The 16,802-nt window shown below is 37.3% G+C and overlaps 1 long non-coding RNA gene across 1 annotated transcript in view; it reads left to right on the top strand.

Annotated features, from left to right (window-relative positions):
• Positions 1–837: 837 nt before the first annotated feature.
• LOC103670544 overlaps positions 838–16,802 on the top strand; it is a 32,988-nt gene continuing 17,023 nt past the window's right edge. Inside the window, exons 1-3 of the long non-coding RNA XR_570588.2 lie at positions 838–1,956; positions 8,457–8,517; positions 8,602–8,737. This is a non-coding gene — a long non-coding RNA (uncharacterized LOC103670544). The remainder of the gene's footprint in view (positions 1,957–8,456; positions 8,518–8,601; positions 8,738–16,802) is intronic.

The raw sequence follows: 16,802 nt of genomic DNA, 5'->3' as shown, positions 1-16,802 counted from the left end.
GATTTTTTGTTGTGGCTGCAATATGTAAGCATCAGCAGTTGATTGCCCAGATGATTGTTCCAGATGACTGATACCACATGACCCCAAATCCCCCATCCTGAGTTACAGGTTTTGTCTTTTTTAGTGTAGCTAGCTGCTGCCCTAAACAAGCGTACTTCTATCAGGTATCACATAGGTTGCCTCCAAGAAGCCAAAAGCAAAGGCAGTTCCTCCTTGGGCAAAGCCAAGTTCTTTACCACACAACATCCTTCACCCAGGTTCTTCAGTCGATAACATTTTACCGCATTTGCTTTATCCTCGGCTCTCATCTGCCTACCCCTCCTCTTCTCCTCATTTCCTCTTCCTCTTCTCTTTCTTCCCCTCTCTCTTTGCTATTGTTTTTGTTGTATTATTACATATGTCTTCTTATCACGTATAAGTTTTTCTGTACTTCCTTGAACATATGGAATATTAGTAGCTGTTTTAATGATCTCGTCTGCCATGGTCCTCCATTTGGGGCAGTTCTACCCTTAGGGAACATTTGATAGTATCTACATTTTGTGTCACATCTAGTGGATATACGCCAGGGATGCTACTAAACATTGTACATTATATACAACAAAGAATTATCAAGCCCAAAGTGTCAACAGTGCTGAGATTGAGAAAGCTTGGCCTCGGTCTCATTTGGCTCCAGAGGCATTACCATTCTAAGCACTCTGTCTAATGCTTTTTCTACTAGCGAAACTTTCCCTTATATCTGGTGAGATGAGAACACAAACCATACCTGGCCCAGTATAAGTTGCTTCACAAACTCCTTTCTAGTGAATTTTTTCCCGGGCCTTGGTAGGTTCCTCATACACATTGCACATATTAGTCTTATGCCATAGATTTTAGGGGATCCTTCCAAAGTTCTCCAGAGCACTTAATTCTATTCATCTTATCCTGTCTTGTATTTTTCCTCACAAATTCTAGTCATAGTAGCCTATGTAAACCCCGAACTCTGTTCAGGAAGGCCACTGAGTTATCTGAGATTCCTTCCCCCTGTAGCATAGTTAGAAACCATGCAATGAGCTAAAGCGTTCAGCTGGTTTGTTTTCACTCTTTCAGGTATTACTATGCTCTATTCCTCTTTGTCCATTGTCTGAGAACTTAAGTAATATTTTATTTAATCCCTTGTTCTAGTTATTTAATCTAGAATGGCAAATCTGATTCCTGTTACTACAGAAGTAGAAATCCATTATTTATTTTGATGCTCAAATTATCCTTAATTTGGCCAGTGGGAGCCTACTCAGGCTGTGTCTTGTGTCCTTTTGCCATCTAACAGTGAGAAAGATGATTCCCGTTACCCACAATATGTTTACTTACTTTCTCAACCCTAGAATACATGGAAGTTAGTTTCAGAGTTGCTCACTGATGCCTCTGCAAAATACAAGTCTGCCAGCCAAAGTTCAGTATATGTTTAGAGTTCTTTTTTCTTCAGCTTAAGGACATATGGTCTCAAAACTAAATTTCAAAGTTACCTGGGGTGATGTCAGCAAAAATGGTGGAGTAAAGATGTACAGAAATTATTTTCCCCATAAAAAGCAGTGAGAAACTCTATATTATCAGAATCAACTTTTTTAGAACTATGGAGTTAACCACAGGTTTACTGCAATCCAGGGAGTATTTTTCAAGAAAAATGGATAAATCTTGATAGGAATGGTGATCTTTGTGACACTTTAACTTTCGCTATTTGCATCTTCCACTCCTCAGATCCATGATAGTTTTGAAAACCAACAGCCACAATCACAGTGAAAACCGGAAGCCTGGCAGCCACTAGGAGAAGCAGAACAGGGTTGGAGCTTCTTCAACAGTATATTCACTGAGAATTGTCATTTTTTGACCAATGTGGTAGTTCCCTGGAAGACCCCACTTAACTGAGAACTTGCTCAGTGTGAAAGTCTTTTTCCTGATACCACTTTTCAAAAACAATCAGAGGTAATTGTTTAATATCATATTTGCTTGAGGCAGTGAATAACAGTTGAGGCAAACAAATTTGGCAAAAAGCTTGAAGGGAAATCTGGAGAATTCAGTATCTCTAGGGACTTTGATGAGTTCTGACATATTTTCTTGGAATTAAGCAAGTCATGTGCTTGCATAGTGCTGTGTATATGTTCGGGAAGAGCTGAGAAGGCCCTAAACTGTCACTTCTAGCTAACCTAGAGGTTCTGCTCTAGCAGGAGATGAAGGCTCAGGTGGAATTGTAAGCTTCCTGGCTGTGTTGAGGGTGTGCCCCAGCGTGCGTGAGCACACACACGCACGCACACACACACACACAGTCGCTCAACAAAATCACAAGTATTCCAGGCATTTAAGGAGATCTGTCTAGTTATTAGTCCACCACTAAACTAATGAAGCAAAAACTTTAATGGCCGCGCACAACAAAGAATATAGACTTCACAAGTTCAAAAAATCCGCTAAACAACAACAACAAAAAACAACAACAAGCCCTAGAGAGGGGGGATTATCTGATTTTTAGATTTGCACCATTATATTAGTTAAAATGACCAGTTTCCCATAAAAAAACTATAAAACATATGCAGAAACAAAGTATGCCCCATATACAGGGGAAGAAAAGCAAACTGTCCCCAGAGAGGTCCAGACTTTGGATTTACTCAACAAAGACATTAAATAAGCTATTTTGAGAATATGTGTAAAGAACTAAAGGAAATAAAAGTTTAAAGAACTAAAAGTCTGAGAACAATGCCTTACCATATAGAGAATATCAATAATGAGATAGAAATTATAAAGGAGACAAAAATTTGGGAATTGAATAGTATAACTGATAGGAAAACTCCACATAAGTGGTCAGCAGATTGGAGCAGGCAGAAGAAAGTTTTGGTGAAACTAAAGATAGGTCAATTGACATTATCCAGTCTTAGGAACAGGAGAAGAAAAAAAAAAAAAAATGTGAACGACAACAAACCAGTCCTCAAAGACTCCTAGGATACCATCAAGTGTACCAGCATCAACATAATGAGGGTCTCATATGAACTGCATTTTCACTAATAGCTGTAGACTCTAAAAGAATTGAAAACATATTCCAACAGAAACTTGATCATGAATGTACACAGTACCATTATTCATAATAGCCAAAAAGAAGAAACAAGCCAAATATCCATCACTTGGTGACTGGATAAGCAGTAATGGTATATACATACAATGGAATATTATTCAGCCATAAAAAGGAATGGAGTATTGATACATACTATGACATGAATGAACCTTGAAAGCGTTAGGTTAAGAAAGAAGCCAAACACAAAATATGGTTCAACTTATATGAAATACCCAGAATAGGTGAATCCATAGAGACCGATTAGTAAATCAGTGATTGCTAAGGTCTAGGGGAGGGAGGAATGAGTGACTGCTAATGGGTATGGATGGCTTTCTTTTTTGGATTGATTAATGTGTTCTGGAATTGGATGGTGGTGTTGGTGGCAGAACTTTGTGAATATACAAAAATCCACTGAATTGTGTACTTTAAAAGGGTGAATATTATGGTATGTGACTTATATCTCAATTTTTAGAGTAATAATAATAAATAGTGACCTGGGTTAATGCATTTTCCCTGCCTTCCTTCCTTCCAGGTAGTACTTCATTTGAAATGCACCTTAATTCACATTTCTGATGTGTTTTACTTAAGGGATTTTTTTCTTCCATCCTTGGTAATTTAATTTATATTTTTTCGTTACGTGTGTGAAACACGAACATTGTTCCATAAGTCAGAGCTGCACAAAATGATATACTTTGAGAGGTGGCAGTTCCTGCTTCCAGTTGTTTCTTTTCTATTTTACCCCATTTCCACCCATCCTCTATAGATAATCCATCTCATTAGTCCCTGGTATATGCTTTCTGTGTTTCTGTTTGTACAGATGAATAAATGTGTATGTTTATTTCCTGCTCCTACTGCAAAAATTAACATTCCTAGGTGTTTTATAAACTGCCTTTTTTTGAGGCACCTGGGTGGTTTGGTTGAGCATCTGACTCTTGCCTTCAGCTCAGGTCATGATCTCAAGGTCATGGGATTGGAGCTCTGCAGCAGGCTCCACACTGAGTATGGAGCCTGCTTAAGATTCTCTCTCCCTTTCCCTCAGCACCCCACCCCCCTGTGCTCGCTCACTCTCTTAAAAAAACAAACAAAAAACAAAACCAAAAAAGACAAAAACTTTTTTTTTCTTTTAAAAATATGTCCTGGAAATCACTGCACATTTGTCCATAAAGATTTTCCTTATTTAAAACAAAGAAACAACAACAACAAAACTTTCTAGTACCTCATTAGGTAGACCTGCCAATTTATTCACCTGCTCATCTGTGTCTGATCATACCAGTTATTTTACATATCTCGCAGTTACAAAAAGTATTGCAAAGAAAATATGAACAACAGTATGTGTTTTCATATTATTGGAGTTAGGTCTTTGGGGTAAGTTCCTAGAATAGAAATGTTAAGTCAAAAGGTAAGCGCAGGGGCGCCTGGGTGGCTCAGTTGTTAAACGTCTGCCTTCGGCTCAGGGCGTGATCCCATCGTTCTGGGATCGAGCCCCACATCAAGCTCCTCCGCTGGGAGCCTGCTTCTTCCTCTCCCACTCCCCCTGCTTGTGTTCCCTCTCTCACTGGCTGTCTCTCTCTCTCTCTCTCTGTCAAATAAATAAATAAATAATTTAAAAAAAAAAAGGTAAGCGCATATGTAGTTTTGTTTAAAAACTGCCAAATTTTCCACCATGAAAGTTGTGCTTAACACCAGCAACACAAGAGAAAGTCCTATTTTCCCACAACCTCCCCAGTAGAGTAAGGTGTTCTACATTTTGAGTTCTGTCCATTGGATAGGTGAGAAATGTTACCTCAGGGTAGTTTTACTACGCATTTTTCTTATTGGGGTATTATAGTAGAATACTCATTAAAAATTGTTAAGTGCCTTTTTTGTATCAATTTTTGTGAATTTTTTCATATCTTGCCCAGTTTTCCACCAGTGAGTTGTTGTTGTTTTTTACCTTCTACCATAATTTTTAAGATTTTTTTATAGATCACGTATACTGGCCCTTTATCTGTTATGTATATGACAAATATTTTTTTCCCAATTTGTCGGTTGTCTTTTGATTTTATTTGTGTTACTTTTTTATCATGCTGTTTTTCTGTCATTTGTTTATAGTCAGATGCTACAATTTCTTTATTTCCTTTTATTTCATTTTTGCATATGAATTTGAAATCATAGTTAGAAAATCTTTCCCTGCTATTGTTTGTTTTCTACTTAATCTGACATCAGTGTTGCTGTCCCTGCTTTTATAGTGTTCCCATTTGCCTGGAATACATTTCACTATTCCTTTCTGAATCAGTCTGTTTTAGGTATGTTTCTTGAATGGAGTGTATGATTAGGTCTTGATGAGCCTAGTTGAAAATCTTTCCATTTAATAGGCAAATTCAACCCTTCCTCATTTGTTGATAAGTTCAGTATGTTTGCTTTCAATTCTGTAGATTTTCTTATGCTATAATTATTGTATTTATTATATTTACTATTTCTCTTCAAACCGTATCTGCTATTAAAAAATAAATTTGGTGTGTAGGAAGATTAATATTTCTATTCTAGTGGTTAAACCATTTTTAATGTCCGTTGTTTTTTTATTTGCAATCTGTATTATCCATTTTTAATGACATTCTCTTTCACCTAAATTACATTTTTTAAAAGATTTATTCATTTATTAGAGAGAGAGAGTGTGTGCCTACAAGTAGGGGGAGGAGCGAAGGGAGAGAATCTTCAAGCAGACTCCCCACTGATCGTGGAGCCCAACATGGGGCTCGATCCCACAACCTATGAAATTATGACCTGAACCAAAACAAGAGTCAGGTGCTCAACCGACTGAGCCACCCAAGCGTCCCTCACCTAAATTACATTTAATGAGTTTATTCTCCTTCTCTCCTTTCATTGACTTTATTCTCCTCCCATTTTTAGTTGCATTATTTTTACTTCATCGGAACATAGAACATGCAATATAGAGCATGTTATGTAACATTATTCTACCCTTGCTGCACTTTAGTTTTCATCTTAGATTTTCTAAGGAATATATATTAAAGCTGAATTGCTCAAACTTTCCCAGTCATTTTTTTTTGGATGAGGTTTATTCTCTAGTAGAGTCCTCAAAAAAGGACTCATGGAAAGAATTCTTTGAGTTCTTGATGGTCAAAATCTTTGGTGGTTTTCATACTTAAAGGACTGCGGGTGGATCCCGTGATTCTGCCGCGCTCTTCTTTGTGGCAGCTAAACTCTTCGTTGCATCTTCGGTGAATCTTGTTTGGAAGGCTTTCTTGCCCCTCCCCAAGTCAGGAGATGTGTCTCATAGTCTGGGCACAGGATAGCTTCCTTACCCTCCCCAGGGATACAATTTTTGTTTTGTTTTGTTTTTCATTTACACTTCCCCAAGCCACAGTGAGTCTTTACCTGTGCCCTCTTGACAGTGTTTGGTGACCTACAGTGATAGGCTTTTTTTCAGTAGGAAACAAGAGTCCTTGTGGGTATTTGTGTCTCCTAAAACAGTAACATCTTTCAGGCAGTACCGTCAATGAAAACTTGATCTCTGCTTTGTCCCCCATCTGTCTCCTGAGTGCCCAGTGTAGTCCCATGAAACCCCCACACCTTGCAAAGTTCTCGACATACATAAACAGTTCTACTCTTTTTTCTTCTAGTACTTTTTATAGGTTTATGTTATATTTAGCCTTTAATCTATTTGGAACTTAACCCAAAAATTCTGACGGATTGGCATACCTAATCAAATCAATTAGCACACAACCAGTCGATATTTCTCAGTATCTCCTGAAGTTAGGTTGGAGTCCTGTGACTTGAGAATTGCTTAATGGAATGTGGATCAAAATTGTGTCAGCCACTTCCAGGTCTAGCCCATAAACTCTTCTTCTATCCTCCACTCTTCTTGTATCCCTTTGCTGGATGTCAATTCCCGGCAAGACATTAGATGTCTTTTTAAGACATAACAATATTTTAAGATGTAGCAACAACCATCAGTCTGGGAACCTCAGTACCTGAGAATCATAGTCATCTACTTATTCCTCCCACTTAAGCCAATTGGATTCAAGTTACCAAAACAAACATCTATCGTGTTAAACCAATGAAAATTAGAAATTATTTTTTGGTAGACAGGTGTTATTAACTCTGACTCCAAGATGGTGGTGGAAGGAGGATGCTACTATAAAAATAAATCCAAAGTACATGACATTCGTTGGTCCAGCAATCAATCAAGATGAAAACTAACATCCAGTATTAGAAAATAAGATTTGTGTAATGCAGTGATGAAACAGTTTTTTAAAAGGTCACTTGCAATTACTTGGAATGTGAACCACGTGCCCTTGACCCTATAGCTCCAATGAAAGGCTAAAAAAGGTAATGTTGGTAGTGAGTTGACATTTACTACCTGCACTTATCAAGGTGATTGAAGAAAAGAGGAGGGATGTGACAAGAATTTGTTACCTTGCAAGTACCAAAAGAGAGAGAGAGAGAGAGAGAGAGAAAAGGGTGGAAAAAACCATTGCTTCTAGTCCCAAATAAGAGATTATGCACAAAGGTCCAGTAAGACTTCTGGCTCCAGCACAGATCTGAATAAAATTGTGGTATTTCCTCCTAAACATGATAGCTTTAAGACAGGGGACAAAGAATGGAAAAAGTAAGTCAACCTTGAGAATTATATTTAGGAAAGAACTTTGGGAGATGCTACTCTCATATGTAGCTGAATAGATACTTTTCTCTCAAAAATACAGTCCGTTTATTTATAATGCCAAAAGAAGCTGCAAGTCTTTAGCAGCTTTTGGGTGCTCTATCATTAGAAGTATTGGGGGGCTCCCAAACTTGCTCAGGAAGGAAATGGGTTGCAAAACTTTAAATTAATCTCCAAGGGGGTCAGGCCCCATCATTTATTTCAAATGTGCTAATGGACAAAAAACCTGCTAAAGAGTAGATCCAGAGCTATGAAGGACGTTGAATAAGTAGTTCCTCCCAGATAGCAAAGTTGAAATCAAGGATATATTCTTACTGCCAGGTTAAAAAGACCTCAAAATTCCTGCCAGAAGTTTATCATAACCACAGTAGACCAGTGCCTTCTGCATGCCTCTGATATATCCTTTCCCAGATGTAGTTTTTAGTACAAATTTATCCTTGCTTGACCATAGTATGTTGGCCAGGTGGCAGTAGGGAGATTTCTGTAACTTGTGTTGTTTGTGCAAATATCACTGAATACCAACGAGCTGTATCCATATATGAACCATGTCAGCATTCAGAGATCTTGGACTTGAAGCTGGTTGCAGTAACTGGATGGATTTTGGGGTTGTGTCACTCGGGGAGCGGGAAGTGTGCTCTAGTGGTAGGATACTTGGTAACCAGAAAGTCATACCGTGTTAGACCTAGCCAAGTCCTCACTTCATCTGTTTCTTCTTCCGCTCAGGTACCTGGCTAACTTACGTTTCCCAGCCTCTTGCAATTAAGGAAATGCTGACCAATGGAATGTAGGTAAAATGATTACATGATGTTCACCTCCCCACAAAATGTTCCGGGCAATCTTCCACATTTCTTCCCTTGTTTTCCAGCAGGATGTTGACATCCTGGGCTCCCTTGCAAGATAGCTTTTGAAGACGAAGTTTCTGCCATCCAGGGTCCTTGCACGACTGCGTGGAGCAGATCCCCTCAACCCAACCCTGCACCTGTTGAGCTTTACATGAGCAACAAGTAAGTATTTGGTTAAGTCATTGAGATCTGGGGGGGTTATTTTAATGCATGTATGGTATGTAGTGATGATCTGACTATTCTGTTTGTTCCAGTATGTGTATTGTGCTAATGCTACTTTTGTGTAGTTGGGTCATCCTTTCTCTACTGACTTGAAATGTCATCATACAATCACAGGAATCCTAGGCTCTCTTTTCCTCTATTTCTCTGATCCAGTATTACATTCTAAGTTATTATAGCTCGTGAATGGATAAAGAAGATGTGATATATACGTGGTAGAATATTACTGAGCCATGAAAAAAAAAAAGAATCAAATCCTGCTGCTGGTTACCAGAGGGGAGGCGGGTGGGGGGATGGGAGAAATAGGTGATGGGTGTTAAGAAGGGCACTTGCTGTGATGAGCACCGGGTGTTGGATGTAAGTGATGGATCACTAAATTCTACACATGAAACTAATATTACACTGCATGTTAACTAACTGGAATTTAAATAAACTCTAAAAAAAAAATAAAATACAATAAATTAATTAATAATTTATTATAGCTTTGTATTTTCCATAGACACCCACTAGCCTGGTTTACTCATAAGTCTTTTTTTCTCAACATTTTTTTGGCTATTCTTAAGTCTTTTCCTTATAGACATTTTAAAATTAGCTAGTAAATTTTATTTTCAAAAATGATGTTGGAGTATTAATTTTGATTACTCTGAGAAATTATTTGTGACCTGGGAAGTCCTTGTTACTCCCACAGAGTTGCATAGAACGATGGGTCCACTTCTGTGAATGGGCCTAAGTTTTAGAATTGTAGAAGAAATGATATGTACACGAACACGTTCGGTAGCCTAAGTATGACGTCATCACGCAGAAATTAAGTAGCCTTAAGTCAGACTCTGGAATGTTGTTTGTACTTTGAACATGTGTTTCTCTTCAAGGGAAAACTTGTTTTGAAAGAAAGTCATTCTCCATGTTGTTTTCAGGATTAAATTAAAAGGATGTTTTTTAGTAAAGACAGCCAAAACTTAGAGGGTGAGTGAAGGAAGGAGGGTTGTTTGTGTTTATTTTTAAACTAGGCATGGTATAAAAATTCAGTGTTTGGCTTAACTCTCCCTATTATGGACAAAAGTTCATAGTCCTCACATATACCAACAACAACCAGTTTGTTTTATGTCTGAAATAGGTGTGGACTAGTTCTGAATTTTTTTTTCACCATTGGCACTGCTTGTGATAAAAGAGAAGTTTTTCAGGCCCTATCAAATTTTCAGAGATTTTGTAAGCACTGTAATTGCACTATTGTGCATAGAATTTACTTTATTTAGTGCTCGAATTAATGTTCTCCACCTTGATATCTGCATTGTTCCTTCCCTCAGTTTCCCAGGTCTCTGCTCAAATGTCATCTTATCAGGGAGACCTTCTCTGACCTCCCTTCAAAAATATCAGTTGATTATAACTCCCTCCTTGCTAGATTTTTTTTCTTTGACATTCACCACCTTACATATATATTGATATAGCTGTCAGCCTCCCCATCCAGAATATAAGCTTTGTGAGTGCAAAGACTGTTTCCTTCTCTGCCATGTCCCAAACTTGTATATAGTAGGTTCTCAGGTAAATATTTGCCTTTTGAATACATACACTGTAAATATTAGAGTAAATGTTAGTTTGAATAAATAATCATGGATATTTACAAGTTTCCTCAGTTTATTGACTCCTATAATTGAATAGCTACAGCTCCCAGTTAGGAATCTATCAGAGTAATCCGAGTAAGAGAGAGGACGGCTTGGACTTGGGCAGTAGCAGTGGAGAATAAGAATGGGAGAGAAGATAATGTCTGATTATAGAGGAGAAGGTATGAATTAACCTTCTACAAAAAGTATGAGAATGATTGAAGTAAGAAATGGCACGAGTCCTGGGCAGCATTAGGAGTGCATTTAAAGTTCATTGTCTATTAATTTAAAATCAGAGCAATCAGCACAGCTTGAATTTTCTTTTCTGGGCCCTGTTTTTTGGTCATATTTATTTGGGGCTCTTAGTATTTTTCTTACTGATTTGTAGGAGCTCTTCATATGTTAGAGCAATAAGCCTTTTGCCTGTCACGATTTGCAAGGAGCTTCATTTTATCATTTGTCTTTTGACTTTGATTTTTTTTCCAAACAGAATATTTGATTTTATTCATGTTATATGTACTTTGAACCTTCGAACTGGTTATGCTGCACATATGTAAAGACTGTGAACTTCTGTATATCATCAGTTTCCTCAGCCACAGGTTATCAAACTCTCATTGATTTTTTTTTTGAAGATTTTATTTATTTGTCAGAGTGAGAGAGAGAGAGCACAAGCAGGGGGAGGGGCAGAGGCAGAGGGAGAAGCAGGCTCCCTGCTGAGTAGGGAGCCTGATTGGGGGGGGGGAGGGGGCTCGATCCCAGGACCCTGGGATCATGACTTGAGCTGAAGACAGATGCTTAACCAACTGAGCCACCCAGGCACCCCTTGTAACTCCATTTCTCTTACCTAATTAGAATGGCTACTACCTCCAGTACAGCGTAAAATGACAGTACTGAAAGTAGACCTCCTGTCTATTCCTGACGTTAATAGTAATATTTCTGGTGCTTCATCTTAAGCATGAAGTTGATTTTTAGATGTACATAGATATGTTTTATGATATTAAGATCTATTATTTGGTGTATTTTTGTAAATCAAGAATGGATGTTGAATTTTATCAAATACCTTTTGAGCATTTATGAAAATGATCTATGTGATTTTTCTTTTTTTTTTTCTTCAAAGATTTAGTGGAGAATAACTCTGAAAAAAGTATTTCAGCCTGGTGCATTTTGACAAACTTTCTCTATTTTTTCTGTATTAATTTGTTTAGATTTTCACCTGAACTCAACTTATATATATATATTTGAAAGTAGTTTTTTAATTCATGATGTATTTTATTTGCAGAGCAAAACAATATAATCTCTTGTTTTTTTTTTAAGATTTTATTTATTTATTTGACAGATAGAGACAGCCAGCGAGAGAGGGAACACAGCAGGAGGAGTGGGAGAGGAAGAAGCAGGCTCCTAGCGGAGAAGCCTGATGTGGGGCTTGATCCCAGAACACCGGGATCACGCCCTGAGCCAAAGGCAGACACTTAACGACTGTGCCACCCAGGCACCCCAATCTCTTGGTTTTTAAAATTACCTCTGCAAGTTTGGGGTAGTGCGCCATCAACTTTTAAAAGTAGAATAGCCAGTTATTTTGCCAGTGAGATGGGTTTATTTGGGAATAATAGAAGGATTGCAATTCAGGACATGCAAGCTATGGCAAGTCATAGGCAAGTCCAGAGATCAAAGGAGAGGGACGTTATTTATAGGGAAAAGGAGAAAATTGGGAGGGGCTGCTTTGTACCCAAGTCCACTGGAAGGAAGTGAGAATTCAGGGTGACGATGGCTTCTCATTTACTGAGTTGTTGTCTATAATAGTTGCTGGTTGAGGAGAAATCCTTCCTTCCTCCTGCTGGAGCAGTAAAGTAGGCTTCCTCCTGTGGGGGAAGGCAAGATAGGTCTCCTTTTGGGAGTTTGCAATTGAGGACAAGTGGTAGGGCATGAGAGCTCCCCCTTCTGTCCTCCGACTGTATCTTAAATGAGGTTGCTTGTATTCAGTTTTGCTAGTCTTTTGTCTTATTTTGCATGTCTGTGTTTTACACGTTTTTTTTTTCTAGATTATATAGTTAATTACACAGTTTTTTCTTTGCGCTCTCTTTTAACCATATCCATGGATTCTGATACATGGTGATTTCTGTGGTACTGGTTTTCTCTTTCTACCTTTTCTCAATTGGATTTCAAATGTTTTTTACCCATTTTCCTTCTCTGCTATTTTGGAATTTCTTTTGGGATTTACCCTTTAAGTTTTAAAGTGATTATTTTCTTAATAGCTAAATTAATTTGAGTAAGCCTACCTGACAACACATAGGCTTCATGACTCTTAGTTCACTTTTTTATCTTGCATGCATTTGTATTGACTATTTTAGTTCTACCTTTTAATTTTATCTCCAAATTAGGCAATATCATTATTGGTTTTTACAGTATTTATGTAGACCTTCTCACATGCTTACCAGTTTCTTTGTTCATCAACTTTTCTTTGTCTCCGACCTTATTTCTCATATTTTCCTATTTTCTAAGTACATATTTTTTAACATTGTATTCTTGAAGATCGATTAGATGGTATGCTTTCTTAGTTTTTGTCTCAGAATAATGTCTTTATTTTTATCTCATTCTCAAATGATAGCCTAGTAGGGTAACTAATCTTGGCTAATTATTTTCTTCCATTACTGTGAAAATATATCATTGTTCTCTGACTTACTTTCTATTGAAAAGACGGCTGCCAGTCACATCATCATTCTTTTTAGGCAACTTCTGTGTGTCAGTGATTTTTTTTATAATATGAAATATTTGTATTTTTAATAGAAATTAACCTTGTAATTGTATATACTATACTTGATATTCTATTCCTTTAGAGCAGGTATCAGCAAACATTTTCTGCAATGGGAGAGACAGTAAATATTCTAGGCTTTCCAGCTTAGCTCTGGCTGCTACTTGACTTCACTGTTGTAGCATAAAAGCAGCCATAGATAATATGTAAACAAATGGCTGTATTTCATTAAACTTTATCTGCTAAACAGGAGGTGTGCCTGATTTAGCCACTGGTTCTTATGTGTCAACGACCCCTGCTTTAGATAGTCTGTTCTGAATAATGATTAAATTAATCTATTTCTTCTTTCAGTGTCCTTTCCTCAACTGCTAAATATTAGCTTAAGGTTTATCTTTATATTAATAAATCTAAGAATAGGCAAATGAATATATTTATCAGCTTTAAATTACATATTTTGACCCAAGCTATAAAAATATAAAGAAGTAGCAAACTCACCTTTTCTTCTCCATCCTTTCTCAATGTTCATTGGTTGTGCCATTTTAACCTTAAGAAGGTTTAGAACATTTACATTCTGTTCTGTCACCCTTTTCCTTGTCAGTCAGGTGACTTACTGAATGTCACACAGCAAGTAAGTGGTTGAAGCCAGGATACTCAGTGCATTGACAATGAACTTAGATGGCCAGCCGTGTTGTTAACAACTATAGCATGCTGCCATGTTTTTTCTGAAGCTTAGCTAATCTTCATACTAAACCTAACAAAAATTATGGGGAGGTGAAAGGAGCCAAATCATTTATTAATGTGCATCTGAACATGTCAGTCCTACAAACCAAATTCTCTATATTTTTTAAAGTTCAGCATGATCATGGTTAATTAAATCTTAGGAACTGAATTTGATTAAAAACATCACTCTACTGAGACCAATAAAAATCTTTTATCATCCCAATAAAAAACTTGAAGACTCAATGTACCCATTTCTCAGCAAAGCACTTAAAAATCTAGGAATAGCAGGATAACCCCTCAACATGAAAACGGGTATCTTAGACTAATAGCCAGCATTGTATTTTATGAAGAAATATTTAAAGTTAGAAACATAACAAGGGTGGCTGTTTATTACATCATTAGTACATTTATTACTTAACAGTCTACTGAAAGTTGAAGCCATCACAATATGAAATAAAAGAAATACTATCAATGTAGCTAACTAGAAAGGAAGAAATAAAATTAACATTGGTCTTACCACTGCCTAATCTGTAGGGAAATTTCCCATTGATTTTATTCACTTCCAGTTTGATTGTGGTCACAGTACGAGTCTTGTTTGGTTTGCATTTTTTAATGCCACCATCTTCATATAAAGGATCCAAGTTCCCTTATCCCTTTCTTCGGGAGAACCTACATGTGTCCAGGAGGAGTGTGTGACAGGTCATCCATGGGTGAATAATCAGCTTTTGTCCTTCTTCCTTCTGACCACATCCTTCTCCATTTTGACTTCCCACTTTACTCTCTGTCTCTCCTTTTTCCAGGTCCAGTTGTATTTGTTCTTTTGAGGTCAGAGAAAACAGCCCTCCAATTATGCCTATAAGAACTCACCTGACACTCTAGGTCTGCGGTTTGTTTGAATCTTGGTTCCTGAGTGACTATGAACTGGGATTAGAGAAACGACCCCCTGAGTGTAAGTGAGAAAGAAAAGTGGATGGGAAATACCCTGAATACCACAAAATAAACAGAGACGTGGTCCTGCCACATTTGCAAATAGGATTCTGTACACAGCACATAGGGTTCTTTGACAAGCCTTCTGTGAATATTAGCTACTAATTCTTGAAAAACGCATCTGGCTGCCAAGTAATCATTTCTAACCATTATTAATCTTTTAGTGATTTGCTTATAATTAAAATTTTATGGTGAAAATATCTTTAAATCCATCTAGCTCGGGACCAGGAGCTATCTATTTTTGGTGTAGGGCACCCTGATTAACAGGGCCATGTGGGGGAGGTATTACCCCAAAAGGAGTTAAGGTGATCATTTCTTTTAAAAAGCAGGAACACAAGGTGCTAGCCAAGAAAGACTAGCTGTCTACCGCAAGTCTAATAAGAGAGCATGCTTATATGTGAATCTATACCGAAGAAGATATTTACCTTAAGTAATAGAGAAGTAAAGTTCCTATGTGTCCAAAGGGCAAGTACTTTACATCTGGGGGGACAGGAGGTCTAAGAGTAATAGTAAATTGTCTAGTTTGACTAGAAGGGAAATGCACAAAAATGGTAGGGTATAAAACCGATGAAGTGGTGAAGAAAGGGGCCAGATAAAGGCAGGCCTTGAATATCGTTAGGGTTCTTGAGATTTTTTTTTACAGGAAATTGAGAAACCAAATTTAAAACTGAAAACTCTGAGGAAGAAGAAAGCTATGTACTTACGTAGAGATTTAAAGTATGTAATATATCCACCTTGCCAAGTGTCCTTAGCTTTCTTGTGTTTCCAGTAACCTCTTTGAAAATGTTCTAGGTCAGAGTTTTCCCATGATATTTCACATCAACAGATCATTTGTGTGAGGTTAAAATTACACTTGACAATAATGGAGGAAAAATACACACACACACAATAAAAACAGCTCCAAAAACAACGTTTTGGCTTTTCTTGTGAAAGAGCATAGCACCTTAAATGTCTTTGATAAGGTTCCAGAATTATCTCAAATTACTAAAAGGAGGGGGAAAAAAAGGTCAGTTATCAAGTTTCATGTTAAATGTTATTTAATTGAATAAAGTGTGTTAATGAAAGAAACAAGTAGTTCATTTCAAATGAAAAACCATTATGTGCCATTATGGAATACTCTCAGTTCTTCAAAAAAATCAGTGATTCTGATCATTTGAGATTGGATCTGGCAGTGATCATTAATGGCTGCTAAAATGAATAGGTGAAAATGTGCTGGGGAATTTTACAGTGGATGGATCAGACTGATAGCAGGGAACCCACGATTAATGTTAACATCACAAAAAGACAGACGTCCTGGCCTTCCTCATATGATGCAGGTGTGAAGGAGATACCACCACCTCGCAAGTCTTCCTGCTCTCCCAAATCAAACCTAACCTGTATCTGGTCAATTCTCTAGATCTTGAGTTTTTAAAGGAAATACAAAGAACAGAGGAGTGGACTAAATGACACCACCGGGATACAGACTCCAAAATCTAGAATGTGGAAAATTCTGAGACAATAGGTATTCTTTAAAAATCCCTATTTTTTCATACACATTAATAGTAAGACAAAGGAAAAATGATGAAAGGGAAATATATGTATTCTAAAGAGACTGAAAACGTATAATAACCAAATTCGATGTGTGGTCCTTGTTTGATCCTGATTTAAACGAACCAACTTAAAAAAAAAAAAAGTTATGAGACAGTTTCTGAAGTTTAAATACTAACTAGAGTTTTGCTGATATTAAAAAACTATCACCTTAGTGGTTATCTCAGTGGGCATTATTGATTGACGGCCACCGACTTAAGTAATTTAAGTGGAAACAGGATGGAAATAGATTTTGAGTAAAGATCCAAAGTCTTCTGATAGGGTGAAGTTCAAGTCTTGGATTCTTAGTTTTTTTTTTTTTTCCCTAGCAGATTGAAATGAGACCAGTGTCCGAGGTTAAAGCATTCACGCTGAGCTCTTGTTGATC

The sequence above is a fragment of the Ursus maritimus genome, unplaced genomic scaffold (assembly GCF_017311325.1).
Source record: "Ursus maritimus isolate PB19 unplaced genomic scaffold, ASM1731132v1 scaffold_5, whole genome shotgun sequence".
NCBI classification, from domain to species: domain Eukaryota; kingdom Metazoa; phylum Chordata; class Mammalia; order Carnivora; family Ursidae; genus Ursus; species Ursus maritimus.
The sequence above is the reverse complement of the archived record's forward strand: the minus strand, read 5'-3'. Positions and strand labels throughout refer to the sequence as shown.